General features: G+C 38.2%; 1 protein-coding gene across 22 annotated transcripts in view; it reads left to right on the top strand.

The window, feature by feature from the left end:
- EIF4G3 (eukaryotic translation initiation factor 4 gamma 3) overlaps window positions 1-15,946 on the top strand; it is a 309,641-nt gene that overhangs the window by 96,688 nt on the left and 197,007 nt on the right. For 14 of the 22 annotated variants that reach the window (XM_027060183.2, XM_053208305.1, XM_053208293.1 and 11 more), the window contains one exon: window positions 12,312-12,440. The exons of 4 other annotated variants lie outside the window; for them this stretch is intronic. The gene's annotated coding sequence lies outside the window, so the exon portion shown is untranslated. Of the gene's footprint in view, window positions 1-12,311; window positions 12,441-15,946 lie in introns of those variants that run through there. 4 more of the 22 variants (XM_053208278.1, XM_053208274.1, XM_053208263.1 and 1 more) reach the window with 3 other exon arrangements.

The following is a 15,946-nucleotide window of genomic DNA, read 5'->3' as shown; positions in this document are numbered from 1 at the left end:
TTTCTGCTTTTCTTGGTATCTGCTGAGTAATTACATTTATGAAAATTAGGATACCTTGTTAATGAGCAATTTTGCATTAAATATTAAATCACATTCCTAATTAAAATATTATTTAATATTTATTTACTTGACTTTTCTCCTTCAAAAGAAGGAGTCACCTTAAAGATACAAAAAAAGTTGTTTTGTTGTTAAATGTCACCTATAAATTGCTTTTGAATTTCTCAGATAAGAAAATAGAAGAAACAGTAATCAAGACCTTTAATGTTAGAGAACTCCAAAAATGTGTTTCATTAAACTCTTGGATATTGCCTTCAGGGCCATTCACAAAGCATCCTATGTACTATTAAAAATAAAAGAACTGATAGGGACCAGTTTAAAATAAAATGAGTCATATGAAATTGGACTTGTGTGGTAAATGGAGTTGTAATTATTTCAAGGAAAAAGAAAATATTATTTCAAACATAGATTTACTTACCCCTGTGAAATTGGTGGCATGAATAGCAAGGTCATTTTTTACTGTAAGGTTGGATAGGCATGGACATGTTTAATTTCCACTAAATTCAGTTCCCTTTTTATCTTTTATCTTTTTTTAAAATTTTCTGTATTTTAATGTTTATTTATTTTTGAGGGAGAGAGATATGGAGCGGGAGAGAGGCAGAGAAGTGAGAGAGGCAGAATTCCAGGCAGGCTCTGTGCTTCTAGCCCAGAGTCCAATGTGGGGCTCAAATTCAGAACCAACTGTGAATTCATGACCTGAGTCAAAACCGAATCAGATACTTAACTGACTGAGCCACCTGGGTGGCACGCCCCCTCCTTTTTAAAAAAAAGAAAAAAAATTTTTTTTACATTTATTTGTTTGAGAGAGTGGGGGAGGGGCAGAGAGAGAGAGAATAGGACACAGAATCTAAAGCAGGCTCCAGGCTCCAGGCTCCGAGCTGTTGTCATAGAGCCTGACGTGGGGCTTGAACTCATGAGCGGTGAGATCATGGCCTGAGCCGAAGTCGGATGCCCAACTGACTGAGCCACCCAGGTGCCCCAAGAGTTAATTAGTTTTTATATGTGAAGATAGTTTTACTAAATGGTTGGATTATCTTTTAGTAGAACAGATATTCTTTACCAATTTTTCCCAAGACAACTATCTCTAATTGATTAAGGTTTCACTGGTGAGTTGAGAAAGGACCTTGGAATCTTTTTCTTTTTTTTTTTCCTTTTAATTCCACTACAGTTCACTTACAGTCTTATATTAGTTTCAGGTGTACATTATAGCGATTCAGCAATTCTCGACTCTGCTACAATCTTCCCTTCCAAAAGCAGAACTTTGAAATCTTATGGCAGTTGTCCAGGCTGTGATTAACAATGAAAGAAATTAAAATCTATTTGTTATCTTAACCTGATTCCTTTGTACTGTAAGGCAGCCCTGGCCACCTGAGTTGTTCCTGGCCTTTATGAGTTGATACTCTAAATCAGGTTTACTGTCAAAGAGCCAAATTTAGGTAGTGTGAAATTTGGTGGAATTAATAATATAGAATTTATACTCAGTGGTCTGAGCAGCCACTTGTTTTCAAGCACTGTCATAAGTGCTTGTTACATTCTGTCCTTTTCCATATGTACTCCAAGGAGACAAACAGGCCATGAGAATCACAGTGATGATTGACTGCTCTGAGTGGCAACGGGTAGAGAGGATAACGTGAACCTTGTCTTCCTCATTGGCTTAAGTAGGATTTTATAGGTCAATGTGGTAACCTAACTGTCAAGTTTTAAAAAACACAGTTGTTCACTATAAAATTGTGTATCTGCTAGAAATAAGTGAAACTCAGGAGAATCTAAGAGGGGGAAAAATGGCCTATATTTTTGCTATGAAAGGGTCTTGCACTCATTTTGACATGTGTCTTTTAGTTTTGTTGTGCACTTTAAAAAAAGAATACTTTTGGGGGCACCTGGGTGACTCAGTCGGTTGGGCATCCGGGTTCAGTTTAGGTCATGATCTCACAGTTCATGAGTTCTAGCTTCAGCTCAGAGCCTGGAGCCCGTTTTGGATTCTGTGTCTCCTTCTCTCTCTGCTCCTCCCCTGCTCTCTCTCTCTCTCTCTCTCTCTCTGTCTCTGTCTCTGTCTCTGTCTCTCTCTGTCTCTCAAAAATAAACATTAAAAATTTTTTAAAAACAAAACAAAATATCTTAGAAAGGAAAGGTTTTCTAAGGAAAACCTTAGAAAGATTTTCACAGTCTGGCTCTAAAATCAGGCTGCGGTTGTACCAACCCCTTTTCTTTCTACTTAACCTCTCTCTCCTCCATAAACCCTTCCCAAAGAGAACCCTTGCCTGTTTGTGGGACATGTTTCACCTTCTTACCTCTGTACCCATTAGTTTTCTTTTCAATATACTGTCTTTAATTCTTGGTCTGAACTGAAGCTTTTTAGTTCACAGGGTGCCACTCAGATGTCACCAAACCTTTCCAGAGTTTCAGCCCTGGTTACTTCTGGTTTTCAGTAATACTTTAAATACACATCAAATAGCATTTATCACATGATTCGTTTATTTACCCGTGACTTCTTTCTGTTTGAGTTACTTTAGAATAAGGGTTATTTTATCTTTCTTTGTATCTTAATACAGTGGCTAATACAACTTTGAAGCTTAGTGTTGACTGTATTACAAAGGAGGTAAAATTAGGAATCATATCAAATTGGTTTGTATTACAATTACTGTGTGGTATGTCTCCTGTCCTTTATATTCTGTTCTAACACCAGCAGACCCAATATTTTTGAAAAAAATTGTTTTATGTCTATTATACCTCAATTAAAAAATACTGAGCCAACCTAAAAAAAAAATGTTGCTGTTTTCTCTTTCCTGCGATACTAGACCCTTACTGATCCTAGGACAGCTGAAATTGTGTCAGTCACCTTTTTTGCCTTTGAGGTTCTGATTTTTTTAAATTTTAGTTTATTACTGATTTATTCTATGAGAAGCTTGGTTTTTCTTTTAAAATTATAAGCAGATAAATAAACCATGTTGATTCCATGGGGAAAGTGACCACTTCTTGTGTATGTACTAATTAACACTACCAAATTGGTCCAGAAATAAATTTTTGCTTTGGTTTTTGCCTCCCCAGGTTATAAATTTCAAATTTTTTCATCTTTTCATTTGCTAGTTTTATACTTAGCTTAGAGACTGTCTGGAACTTTGATGATGAACCTACCTCTAAATTTATCCTCCTTAGCCCTGACTCCTCTCTCGAGCTTAGATTCATATACTCAACTGAGTATGAATCCCTTACAATGGATGTCTAATAGGCATCTGAAACTTACTTTTTTCTGCACTGTTCTCCCTCTAATCCTTTCTGTCTCACAGTAATGCCTCCACCCACCTACTGTTTTAAGTCTATGGTAGAACTGCCTATGACAACATATGTCTGCTTCAATATTTAAGTATAACTTGAATCATAAAATTGGCTTTTTTTAAAATGTCAGAAATACTTGAATATCTGAAATTTCGTATGGTTCAACCTCTGGGTGTAGCTGAGAAGACGGTCATTTACTTTTTCTTCCTTGCCCGCCTGCCTGCCTGCCTTCCTGCCTTCCTTTTTTAAAGTTTATTTATATTTATTTTGAGAGAGACAGAGTGCGAGTGGGGGAGGGACAGACCAGCACAGAGCTCGATGTAGGGCCTGAACCCACAAAACTGCAAGATCATGGCCCAAGCCGAAACCAATAGTTGGAGTCTCAACCATCTGATCCACCCAGGTGCCCCTACACTCTCTTTTCTTTTTCTTTTTTCTTTTCTTTTCTTTCTTTTTTTAATTTTTAAAATGTTTATTCATTTGTGAGAGAGAGACAGATTGCAAGTTGGGGAGGAGCAGAGAGAGAGGGAGACACAAAATCTGAAGCAGACTCCAGGCTCTGAGCTGTCAGTACAGAGCTCTGCCTGGGGCTCAAACACATGAACCCTGAGATCATGACCTGAGCCCAAGTCGGACGCTTACCTGACTTGAGCCTCCCAGGCACCCCAGCTCTCTTTCTTTCTTAATGGTGGGTGGGCATTGGTGGTGATAATGTCAGAGAGAAGTTGAAAAGTGTCATAATACTAAATAAGGTTTTCCAGTATCTACTGTAGTGCTCCTTTTAAGTTGAGTAGGCCAGCTTTTATTTCCCAGTATCCATAATAAATAAATACTTGGAGATAGTGGGAAATAAATGATTTGAAGGAAATACTAGGATGATATGAAAAAGTAAGGGGGAAAACTACTTACCCATTCAGTTGCTAGAGGATCATGTTATTGAAAGTAGCCAATTAAGGAAAGCTTTGGAATCTTTCCAGTCTACCCCTTATTGAACTTGGTCATTTCCATGTGGGCGTTACAGCTGTTGGAATGATTTTAGAGGACTTCAGTGAATAAACTTTATCTTAGTATAAAAAAGTTAGGATTGCTTCTCAGACATAAACTGTGTGCTCTTTTTCTTTAGATGAATTGTTGTTGAAAACATTAACATGACTTGATAGGATTCTTGGAGTTTTCCTTTCTAACCCTTTTAATAAAGATTTAATTATTATGTGGTTTTTAAGCAGCGTGTTTTATTGCTTATATTATATATTAGGCATTTATATGTATGCAGTAAATAAAAAACACAGTGTCTTATATATGTGTGTATGACATTGAACAATATATCTGTATGCAGTCAATGCCTGTCTAGAATCCAGTCACAAGTCTCTCTGTGTGAGTGCTTCCTTAAAATAGAAAGTTTATATTTGGTGATGATCATGAGGGTACCCCTAGAGCCAGAGTCACACACTGTTTGCCTCTGTACTTAATGCGTAGATGTGCTTCATTTGGTTTGTATAATGTTTCGGAAATCAGGAAAATTTCATGTAAAACTCCTTATCTTTGGTTTCTCTTGTAAACATGGGAGATAGAACACTACTTATCTGGAATTCCTGAATGGCTGCACTTTGGCTACAGCTGAATGTCTGTGTGGCTGTTACCCTTTGAAGGGTGGGTTTTCTCTCTAGTTCTCCATAGTCTCTATTCCCTATTGCTTGCTTATACCTTGCCCCACGCACCCCCCACCCCCTATGTATTTCCTGCATGGTATTTCCACTCCTCTGGGGACATAAAAGAATGATCATGTTTAGGAAATGTTAACTGTTTTCTATATTCTAAACAAAAAAAAAATTCTTTTTAATGTGTATTTATCTTTGAGAGAGCTGTCAGCACAGAGCCTGATATGGGGCTTGAACTCCCGAACTGTGAGATCATGACCTGACCTGAAGTCAGATGCTTAAATGACTGAGCCAGCCAGGCACCCCTAATTGTTTCTATATTTTAATTATTATTTGAAAATTGTAGATTATGTTTGATAGCTCTTAATTGGCCAGAATATTTTATCACGTCAGGTGATTTAGCACTAAATAAGCTTCATAAACTTACTGACTAATCTTAGTTTGCATGATCGTTATCGTTTACCTATAACTTTTCAAAAGATCCTTTGATTCATATTGTTCAGCATACTCGATATATCCGTTTTTATAGGAAACTTTTTTAAGGTAGAAATCTTGAATGGAAATTCACTAGCAAGCTGAAGGTTTCACTGGGTCATAGTTCTAGAGTTTTCCTGTGTTGTGCCAATATTATTTTTTTCCATATACTTTCTACTCTGTAACAGCCACATAAGTAATGCTAACTTAACTAATATATTACTCCAGTCCTTGGGTAGTTTGCTTGTTTTTTGTCTCTAATCTTTTTTTAGAGAATGGTAGGGGATTAAAATTTACATGTGTAAAAGTGCAGAAAACTAAAAACTAAAATCATTTTACAGCAGAAATTGTGTGTCACCTCCCAAGTAAAGGAAATAGTATGTAGCCCTTCCTGTTCACAACTCCCTGTCTTCCCAAAGTAATGTATCTGCCTTAAAAATTTCCCTGCTTTTATTGACAGTTTTGCCATCCATTTATGCATTTCTAAACTAATTTAGTCAAGTGTTTTCTGTTTTGAAACTCTTTGGGAATCATTTTGTGAATGTTCTTCTGTGTTAATGAGAATCATCCAGATTGTAGTGAGTTGCTTTAGTTTTTCATTGAATTCTACATAGGGAAATATTGCCTTATTGATTTCACTCTTCTGTTAATCCACAGTGTGTTATTTACCAGTTTGGGTTACTAACAGCAGTACGACCATGAACAGTTTTGTACGTGTACCTTGTCACACGTTGTCCTTTGTCTCATAGAGGTATAGGTAGGAATGGGGGAGTCGCGGCACAGGGTGTGCCTGTTTTCATGGTTACTGTAGCCTGTCCCAAAGTGGTTGTACAAATGTACATTTTCACCAGCAAATGGGTGAGAATTCGAGGACCTCCACATTATTGCCAATGCAAAAATATTGTATCTGTAAAAAAAAAAAAAAATACAAAAGCTTATTGAGCTTATTGTTACCTTCTAATGTTTATTTTTGAGAGAGAGAGAGAGAGAGCACAAGCAGGGGAGGAGGAGAGAGAAAGGGAGACACAGAATTCAAAACAGGCTCCAGGCTCTGAGCTGTCAGCACAGAGCCCGATGCGGGGCTTGAACTCACAAACTGAGAGATCATGACCTGAGCCGAAGCCGGACGCTCAACTGACTGAGCCACGAGATGCCCCCTTGTTTTAATACCTTTTAAACTTCAATACACACACTGCACTTGAAGAAATTCTTGATTAATTTTGCTTAGGATTAATACTATGTGAAAGACAATCATTTTAGCTTTGGGATTGGTTAAGTATTTGTCATAATCAGCTATTTTATACCTGTCTTTCCTGCATCCATAATTGAGATGGTAGTAATATGTTTGAAATAATGGGGAAACTTTTGTTTTTCATTCTATAAAAACTTCCCTTTACCTTTGAAGGACATGGAGTTTAACAATAAGGTCTGAAATGGGATAATTTAGCCAGAGAGAAGAAACTTTAGCCAGAGATTAGAAGGTTCAATAATCCTTAATTTAGGAATATTTTGAAAGAAGTATTCAAAGTTTTATGTAACTTTAGTTTTTAACCCCAACAACCTCATTAGTCTTGTGCCGTTTCCTTGGGTTGGGGTTGTGTTAATTGCTTACATCTTGAATAACTTTATTTATTTATTTATTTATTTATTTTGATAGAGAGCACACATGTGCGCACGAGCAGGAGAGGAGCAGAGACAGGGAGAGAATGAGAATCCCAACCGGGCTCTGGCTGTCAGCACAGAGCCCAAAGTGGGGCTAGATCTCATGAACCATCAGAGCATGGCCTGAACCCAAACCAGGTGTTAGACACTTAACCAACTGAGCCATGCACGTGCCCTATCTGGTATAATTTTTAATTGAAGCTGGTATACCTTCTTCCTTGCAAAGATATTAAACTCTGTAATATGGTAAAAGCAAACATAGCGTGTAATGCAGTATGACACTTGTAATAGTCTTTTTCCATTAAATAGAGTTGTAATTGCAGGTCAGAGATTTATTGCATATAGCAGCTTGTTTCTAGGAAAAATTGTTTAGAAGGATATGATTTTTGTGCGTTTCCTATTACCTTCCTTCCTTCCTTTCTTTTTTTTTTTTTTTTTTTTTTTTTTTGAAGGTTTCTCTCAGAGGCAAACCATCGAAGGAGTCCACAGCATTAGTTTAAATTTTTTCTGGTGGGGAGTTGGGGGTGATTTGTTATCCTCCAAAATTCAGTCAGTTGTCCTTTTTACTTCCTTATTTGTAGATAATGCCTGCCTATGTGAACATTTTTATTTCCTTTAGAGGTTCTTCAGAGGGGGCCCTTCTGTAGACCACAGACCCTGGAGGGTTTTAGGCTGGGACCTGAGATGGCTTCTGTGCTCTCTGAACACACTGGCAGCCTGGTCACCCTGCCCTGCTTGTTCCTGTCCTCCCCTCCCCAGGTCTCTGGGACCTCCTCTCTGGTCCTTCACTCCTACCCATGGGCTGAGACATGCCAGTGCTGTGAACCAGCCACTACCCCTCTCCTATTACTTTTATACAGATTTATTTTCTTTGGCTTGCTTTTATTAGTAGAAACATCCAATTTTGGGAGGGAGTGCCAAAATACAGTACTGAAGGATTCCTGCAGTTTGGCTTAGCTGTTGAAGAATGGCAGAGGATATACACCTTAGGGATATTTGCCTATGAAGGTTGTTTTTCATTGGTGCTTGCTTTATAAGGAAAATTTTTTTTTCAACGTTTATTTATTTTTGGGACCGAGAGAGACAGAGCATGAACGGGGGAGGGGCAGAGAGAGAGGGAGACACGGAATCGGAAACAGGCTCCAGGCTCTGAGCCATCAGCCCAGAGCCTGACACGGGGCTCGAACTCACGGACCGCAAGATCGTGACCTGGCCGAAGTCGGACGCTTAACCGACTGCGCCACCCAGGCGCCCCAGGAAAATTTTTTTTAATTTTATTTTTAATTTTTTAAAATTTACATCCCAGTTAGTTAGCATATAGTGCAACAATGATTTCTTAATGCCCATTTCTTATCCATTTAGCCCATCCCCCCCCCCACCCCTCCAGTAACCCTCAGTTTGTTCTCCATATTTATGAGTCTCTTCTGTTTTGTTCCCCTCCTTGTTTTTATATTCTTTTTGTTTCCCTTCCCTTGTGTTCATCTGTTTTGTCTTTTAAAGTCTTCACATGAGTGAAGTCATATGATTTTTGTCTTTCTCTGACTAATTTCACTTAGCATAATACCCTCCAGCTCCATCCACGTAGTTGCAAATGGCAAGATGTCGTTCTTTTTGACTGCCGAATAACATATGTATACACACACCACATCTTTATCCATTCATCCATCGATGGACATTTGGGCTCCTTCCATACTTTGGCTATTGTCGATAGCGCTGCTATAAACAGGGGGGTGCACGTGTCCCTTCGAAACAGCACACCTGTATCCCATGGATAAATGCCTAGTAGTGCAATTGCTGGGTCGTAGGGTAGTTCTATTTTTAGTTTTTTGAGGAACCTCCATACTGTTTTCCAGAGTGGCTGTACCAGCTTGCATTCCCATATAAGGAAATTTTTAATGTAGTAATAGCATAATACTTATGGCTTTGGCAAAATGCATTTTCTTCTTCTCTCAAACATTTGTATTTTATTGGCTGATACAGTACTCTTAAAAAAGCACACTCAAGAGTTTTCAGGGAAAAACGAACCATATGAACACTAACCTTTATCTGAAATCATTGATGTGTTTTTTTCCCCATCTTTGTTAGTATATAGAAGAATTTCTTCACAGTTCCGAATAGTGTATGTTTTTCTTTTTTATTCCTGAGTATTTAACATATCAATTTGTATTGATAACAGCCCAAATTTATATATTTTTTATGTCCTTTGTTTACTTATATTACTTTATTTTCCCATTATTTGCTGTTTCTGCCTTTTTTGCTCTTTGTAGTGCTCTTGGATATCTTTGTAAAAAAAATTTTTTTAATGTTTATTTTTGAGAGAGAGAGTGAACACAAGCAGGGGAGGAGGAGAGAGAGAATCCCAAGTAGTCCCTGCACTGACAATGCAGAGCCTGATGTGGGGTTTGAACCCACATACCGTGAGATCATGACCTAAGCCAAAATCAAGAGTTGGATGCTTACCCTACTGAGCCACCCAGGTGCCCCTGAATATATCTTTATGTTCCTAATTTTTGAAGTGAGATTTTTTTTCTTTAGAATATGTGTCCCAAACTGGAATCATTTTTTGGGCATGGTTTTAAGGCAGTTGTGACTCATTGTTCTGTAGTTTTGGAGACAAGGTAAATTCCTTCACAGTACCTATGTCCTTCCTGTTGCCTTCTGATAGTAGGGTAAAGCTTTTTCGTTTTTTTGTTTTTTGTAAATTTTACTTTCTTTGTTACTTTTTTTTAAGTTCATTTATTTTTGAGCAACAGACAGAACACGAGTGGGGGTGAGGCAGTGAGAGGAAGAGACCGTATCCGAAGCAGACTGTAAGCTTTAAGCTTTTAGCACAGTGCCCGACATGGGGCTCGAACTCATGAACCGTGAGATCGTGACCTGAACTGAAGTCGGATGCTTAATGAACTGAACCACCCAGGTGCCCCTGTAAATTTTACTTTTGTTATGATATACATGAAGTAATATTTAAAAATATTTACTTATTTTTATTTATTTATTTTTAAATAACCACCCAGGGTGGGTTTTTTAATGTATATTTACATATTTTTCAGAGAGAGTGTGAGCGTGCACGTGCCCGCATGCGCTGGTGTGAGAAGGAATGTTACAATTTGAATGTTACAATTTCTTTGAATTATGGATGCAGGCTATCTATCATTAGTTTTTATTTTTTAATATAAAGAACATATATTACTATATCGCAAACTTATCTTTATATTTTCATATATATATTTCAATATAATTGGTTTTATCATAATCCTATTTATTTTATGCATTTAAAGATATGATTCCAGTGTGCCTGGGTGGCTCAGTTAGTTAAGTGTTCGACTCTTGATTCTGGGTCAGGTTATGATCTCACTGTTTTGTGAGTTTGAGCCCTGCATTGGACTCTATGTATTGACTTGGGGAGAACCTGCTTGGGATTCTCTGTCTCCCTCTCTCTCTGCCCACGGGTCCCCCCTCCCCCCCCCCCCCCCGGCTCAAAATAAATTAATTTTTTAAAAACTAAAAAAAATATATGATTCTAGGGGCACTTGGGTGGCTCAGTCAGATAAGTGTCCATCTCTTGATTTTGGTTCAGGTCATGAACCCATGGTTTGTTAGATCAAGCCCTGCATTAGGCTCTGCAGTGACAGCATGAAACCTGCTTAGAATTCTCTCTCTCCCTCTCCCTCTCTACCTTCCCCCACTTGCATGCACTCCCTCTCTCTCTCTCTCTCTCTCTCAAAATAATTGAATAAATATTTTAAAAATATGATTCTAGGAGAGGTCTGTAGTTTCTACTAGATTGTAAAAGCTTTCATGCCCCTCCCCCCCCCATTTGAGGCCTTCACCTTAAGGAGAATGGATTCTTTCATATTCGATGACTATAAAATTTGCCCCCATTCATGGAGGTTTGCCAAACTTTCAGTCAGTGCTAGTCTGGGTTAGATTGTGGTTGAGAGTAGCTGGCTGGGATTCATTGCTGGACATTGGAAAGGGGCCTGGGTAATGTAGTTTTATATCCATCATCATTGGCTAATGGGCAGTTTATTACCAGGAAAAAGTGGAAGGATGTAGTTTTTGTTTACATAGAAACATATGCTAATTATTTTTCTGTACAAGTTCATGATTATTGAACTATATTAGAAAATGAAAATGAGAAAAAAAAATACTTGTAACGCTTTCTGTTCAGATCTTGGTGTAAGTCATTGCACATCTTTTTAATAGGACATATATACCTGCGAGTATGTGTAAATGCATGGGTATTTCATGTATACACATATATGTAGACATAGATTGTAGGCTTAGATATACATATAGAAATATGCAAACATGTAACTTTACATGTTTATTTAGATGTACTGTTTTAAAAACAAAAATGAGATGGGTTGCCTGAGTGGCTTACTTGGTTAAACATCCTACCCTTGGTTTTAGCTCAGGTCACCATCTCATTGTTTCATGAGTTCAAGGCTCACATTGGGCTTCTCACTGACAGTATGGAGCCTGCTTGGTATTCTCTGTCTTCTTCTCCCTCTGCCCCTCCCCCACTCACGCTGTCTGTGATTCTCTCAAAATAAATGAATAAACTTTAATATGAAAGCCAAAATCCAAAAAAAAAAAAAAAAAAAAGATGAGAGTATACTCTATAAATAATTTGCCCCATTTTTGGTTCAGATTTGAGGTATAATTTACATAATGTAAAATTCACCTTATAGTGTGCAGTTTTGTGAGATTTGACGAACACAGAGAGACATGTAATCCCCACTACAGTCAAGATACAGAACAGTTATTTCACTCCAGAAATCTCCTGTGTCCGTTCTGTAGTCCTCCCCTTCCCCTTGCAATCATTTTTCTTTTTTTGTTTCTTTTACAAAATGTCCTAGAAGTGGCATTATATTAAAACTAAACAATATTTAGTTTCAAATGTACCTTCTTGCATTTAGCATAATTTTGCCTTTAAGGTTTGGTTTTAGATTGTGCTTCAAGAATCTTTTGTCAAACTGATGGTAATAGTCATGTTTCCCCACCCCCCCCAAGCATTTTATTGCTTCATTTTGAAATTTTAAGCCTTTAGTCAGTCTGGCACTTATTTTAGTATAAATTATGAGACAGATAGTTCAGTTTTAGAAATTAACCAGTTCAGCTGTATTTATTAAGATTGAGTTACTAATATAAAACTCTTACTAAATATTGATTTCCTCACAGGTAACACAAGTAGCAAGACAACCGGGACCCCCGACCCCTTCCCCTTATTCAGCACATGAAATAAACAAGGGGCACCCAAATCTTGCGGCAACGCCCCCGGGACATGCATCGTCCCCTGGACTCTCTCAAGTAAGATAAACTTCTTTATTTTTAAGGAAATTTCCATATAAAAGTAGTGTTTCTGTTTTTTTAAGGCAAACTTCTGAGCAGTAACATACAATATGACTTGAAGAGTAATTTGTTTTAATATTTTTAGATATACCTCTCATTATTGTGGCTACTGACAATTTTAATACAGTTTCATTACGGAGTCATTCAGAAGGAACTGTCAGTGGTATTTAGTTTTCCTTTGTGTTGTTCAAGAAATTAGAGTATGATTCTAAAGTCCATTAAAAACCACACAAAGCACTTTTTTGCTTTTCAGTGTGCAATCTAGTCTTCCTTCTTCTCCTTTTGATGGAGTGGTGATGGTTATTTTCTACTTAAAAAAAATGTTGGGTGTTTTTACCTCTTGAGTAATTGTGGTGGGCTTCTTTGTTGGTTTTTGAGTTCATAAATAGGTTATTGGACTGTCTTAGGCTTAAAATTAGGTTGAACTATTAAATAGTGAACTCCATAGTGTATTTCCAATTAGCAGGTGCTGGGACATTGAAACACTGTTGTAAAAAGTCACTGTGGATCGCCCGCATTTTAAGCCATTTTTCAAGATATTGATTAGCTTGTACCAGTCCACCATTACATGCTTGTTTTGGGCTCCTTATGGTGAAGAGCATGCTAGAATTATGACGTGTCTTCGTGGAATGTGGAGAGGGTCAGGCCATTTGACCCATGCCATTTCAGACTGTCAGTGTTTATACATAACTGCCCCTTTTATTTTATTTATTTATTTATTTTTTTAACGTTTATTTATTTTTGAGACAGAGAGAGACAGAGCATGAATGGGGGAGGGGCAGAGAGAGAGGGAGACACAGAATCAGAAGCAGGCTCCAGGCTCTGAGCCATCAGCCCAGAGCCCGACGCGGGGCTCGAACTCACAGACCGTGAGATCGTGACCTGAGCTTGAAGTCAGACGCTTAACTGACTGAGCCACCCGGGCGCCCCATAACTGCCCCTTTTAAAAATGAAAGCTTACAACATTATTTTCAGTTGTCACTTCCATATTTTAGGCCTTTAAAAAATTGTTTTTAGTTCATTTATTTTGAGAGAGAGAGAGCAGGAATGAGCATGAATGGGGAGGGGCAGAGAGAGAAAGAGACAGAATCTTAAGCACGCTCTACACTGACAATACGGAACTCATACTCACAAACTGTGAGATCATGACCAGAGCTGAAACTAAGTGTCACATGCTTAACTGACTGAGCCACCCAGGCACCCCTACTTTAGGCCTTTTACACCCTATAGAATAAGAGAGATAAGGTATTACTTATTAAAAATAATGTTAAACGCTGGTGATTATTAGGGGCTAATTAATGTTCATTTAAAGACTCTAGAACAGGGGCACCTGGGTGGCTCAGTTAGCTAAGCATTCGACTTTGGCTCAGGTCATGATCTAGTGGTTTGTGGGTTCAAGCCCCTCATCAGACTCTCTGCCTGACAGCTCAAAGCCTGCAGTCTGCTTCAGATTGTGTGTCTCCCTCTCTCCCTGCCCCTCCCCCACTCACACTTTCTCTCTGTCTCTGTCTCTCTCTCTTAAAAATAAATAAACATAAAAAAATTTTTTTAAACACTGCAGAACATTTGGAGAAGGAATGTATAACTTGCCAAACCATGATTGATATTTTAAGAAATATATACATTAATTTGGACTTAGTACTACGCTTAAACTATGTTTGCATCATTCCTATTTAATTTTTAGTTTTAAAGCTAAAATTTGTCAAAATGAACTCTTAATTGTTTAAAATTAGGTTCTTGTGTTGGTTTTCATGGCACTGATGAGAACACTCACGCTCTTAATATGGTATTTTAGTTGGAGTCTAATCAGGAGGGAAAAACCATTTGGTAATTTGAATGGGGAAGGTTTCATATAAAAGGTTATTCACGGGATACCTGTCTGGCTCAGTAAATAGAGCATGTGACTCTTGTTTGATTTTGAGGTTGTGGGTTCAAGCCCCATGTTGGGTGTAGAGATTACCTAATAAAAGAGAATTCAGTATAACGAATTGGAATGATGAGCGATTGGCTTATTAAAGAAAGAGAACTCTAGAAAATACACAAGTAGCAAATACAAGAAGCAGATGCTTCTCCTGGGTCTGAGACAGAATACAAATGGAAGAACCTCCTTCTCCAGGGCTGATAATGGGGAGTGCATGGCTGTGGCTTACCTAATAGAGAAATCAGTGTAGTATTATACCAGTGGAATATGCTAAAAATCCTACCTGTGGAACTTGCTGGAAATTCACCCCATGGGCTGTTGGGGAATGCTGGATCCTCTAGTGCCAATCTCTTATAGCATAGAAGTGCTGCCGTGTGCCGTGGCTAGAGGCTTCTTGTTGTACCGTCTCTGTTTATCCTAGATACTTCAGGTAACCATGGTTATGCTGGATCATAGGTCCCATGTGGTAGAGCAACTGGCATCACAACCTAAACTTGCTGCAGGGTCTTTTGTTTGGTTCTTCACTCAAAATTGGGAATCCTCTAGGGGACTTTTTAGGAAGGTCAAAGTGTAGCACGTTCATACGTAGTGTATGTTGTTTTTAAAATTCATAAAAGGCCAGCCAAGTCTTGTGTTTGTTTTTGGTTTTTTTTCCCCTTGGTAGTGTTAAGGTAAGAGACTTCTCCCCCATCTTGGGTTGAGGTCCAGACCTTGTTGAATAGGGCATGATGTGACTCACTGAATGTTAGAGAAGTTGTTGTGGTACCACATCGGTGGAATTTACTAGAAATCTACCCTCTGCAGTTTGCCACAATTCTTCCTTCTAGAGTACTCAGGGAAAGCTCTTCACAGGTAGGTTTCTTAGAGGAGGTATTTTGCTACGAAACTGCCTAAAAATAACAGAGGCAACTGTTGACCACTGGGTACTGCTGGCCGCTGCTCATTGCTGTAGAAGCCTGGCATTGAAGATGCTGGGCACTCTAGGGCAACTCATCACTGGAGAAGTCAAGTGATTTGCAAGCCAGATAGGAACCAGGAATCAAAACTCTTTCCTTCTGCAGTATTTCTATAGGTCCCTCTATTGACAAAGCTTAACACTGTGTCAGCTGGAAGGGGAAAATATTTTAAAATTTTACAAATACATATTAAGGAACCCAGATCCATGTTGATTATATAGGCAAACAAGGTAAGTTTTGAGCCTCAGAGGCAAGTACTGATCACTGTAACATAAGGGGAAAGCTTATTTTCAGTTTCTCATTCGTATTATTATAAGTTATGATTTGACCTGGGCAGTTGGCTGAAAGCACTTAAGTTTTCTGAAAGACCTTGCTGCTTGAAAATGCAAATTTGCATTTAAAAATAGTGATCTTGCTGCGGTCTCAGTTGTTGAGCCTACCAATGCCTTTATGGATGCCATTTATTGCCTTTAGAAGTCAGAGTACAAGAATCTCCTGGTGGAGAATGGTCACCAAGTATTATCTTGCTTTTCTTTGTGGTCTGTTTTGCTACCATATTTCCTAATTTGATGAAGGAACCCACTAAA

The sequence above is a fragment of the Acinonyx jubatus genome, chromosome C1 (genome assembly GCF_027475565.1).
Source record: "Acinonyx jubatus isolate Ajub_Pintada_27869175 chromosome C1, VMU_Ajub_asm_v1.0, whole genome shotgun sequence".
Taxonomy (NCBI): domain Eukaryota; kingdom Metazoa; phylum Chordata; class Mammalia; order Carnivora; family Felidae; genus Acinonyx; species Acinonyx jubatus.
The sequence above is the reverse complement of the archived record's forward strand: the minus strand, read 5'-3'. Positions and strand labels throughout refer to the sequence as shown.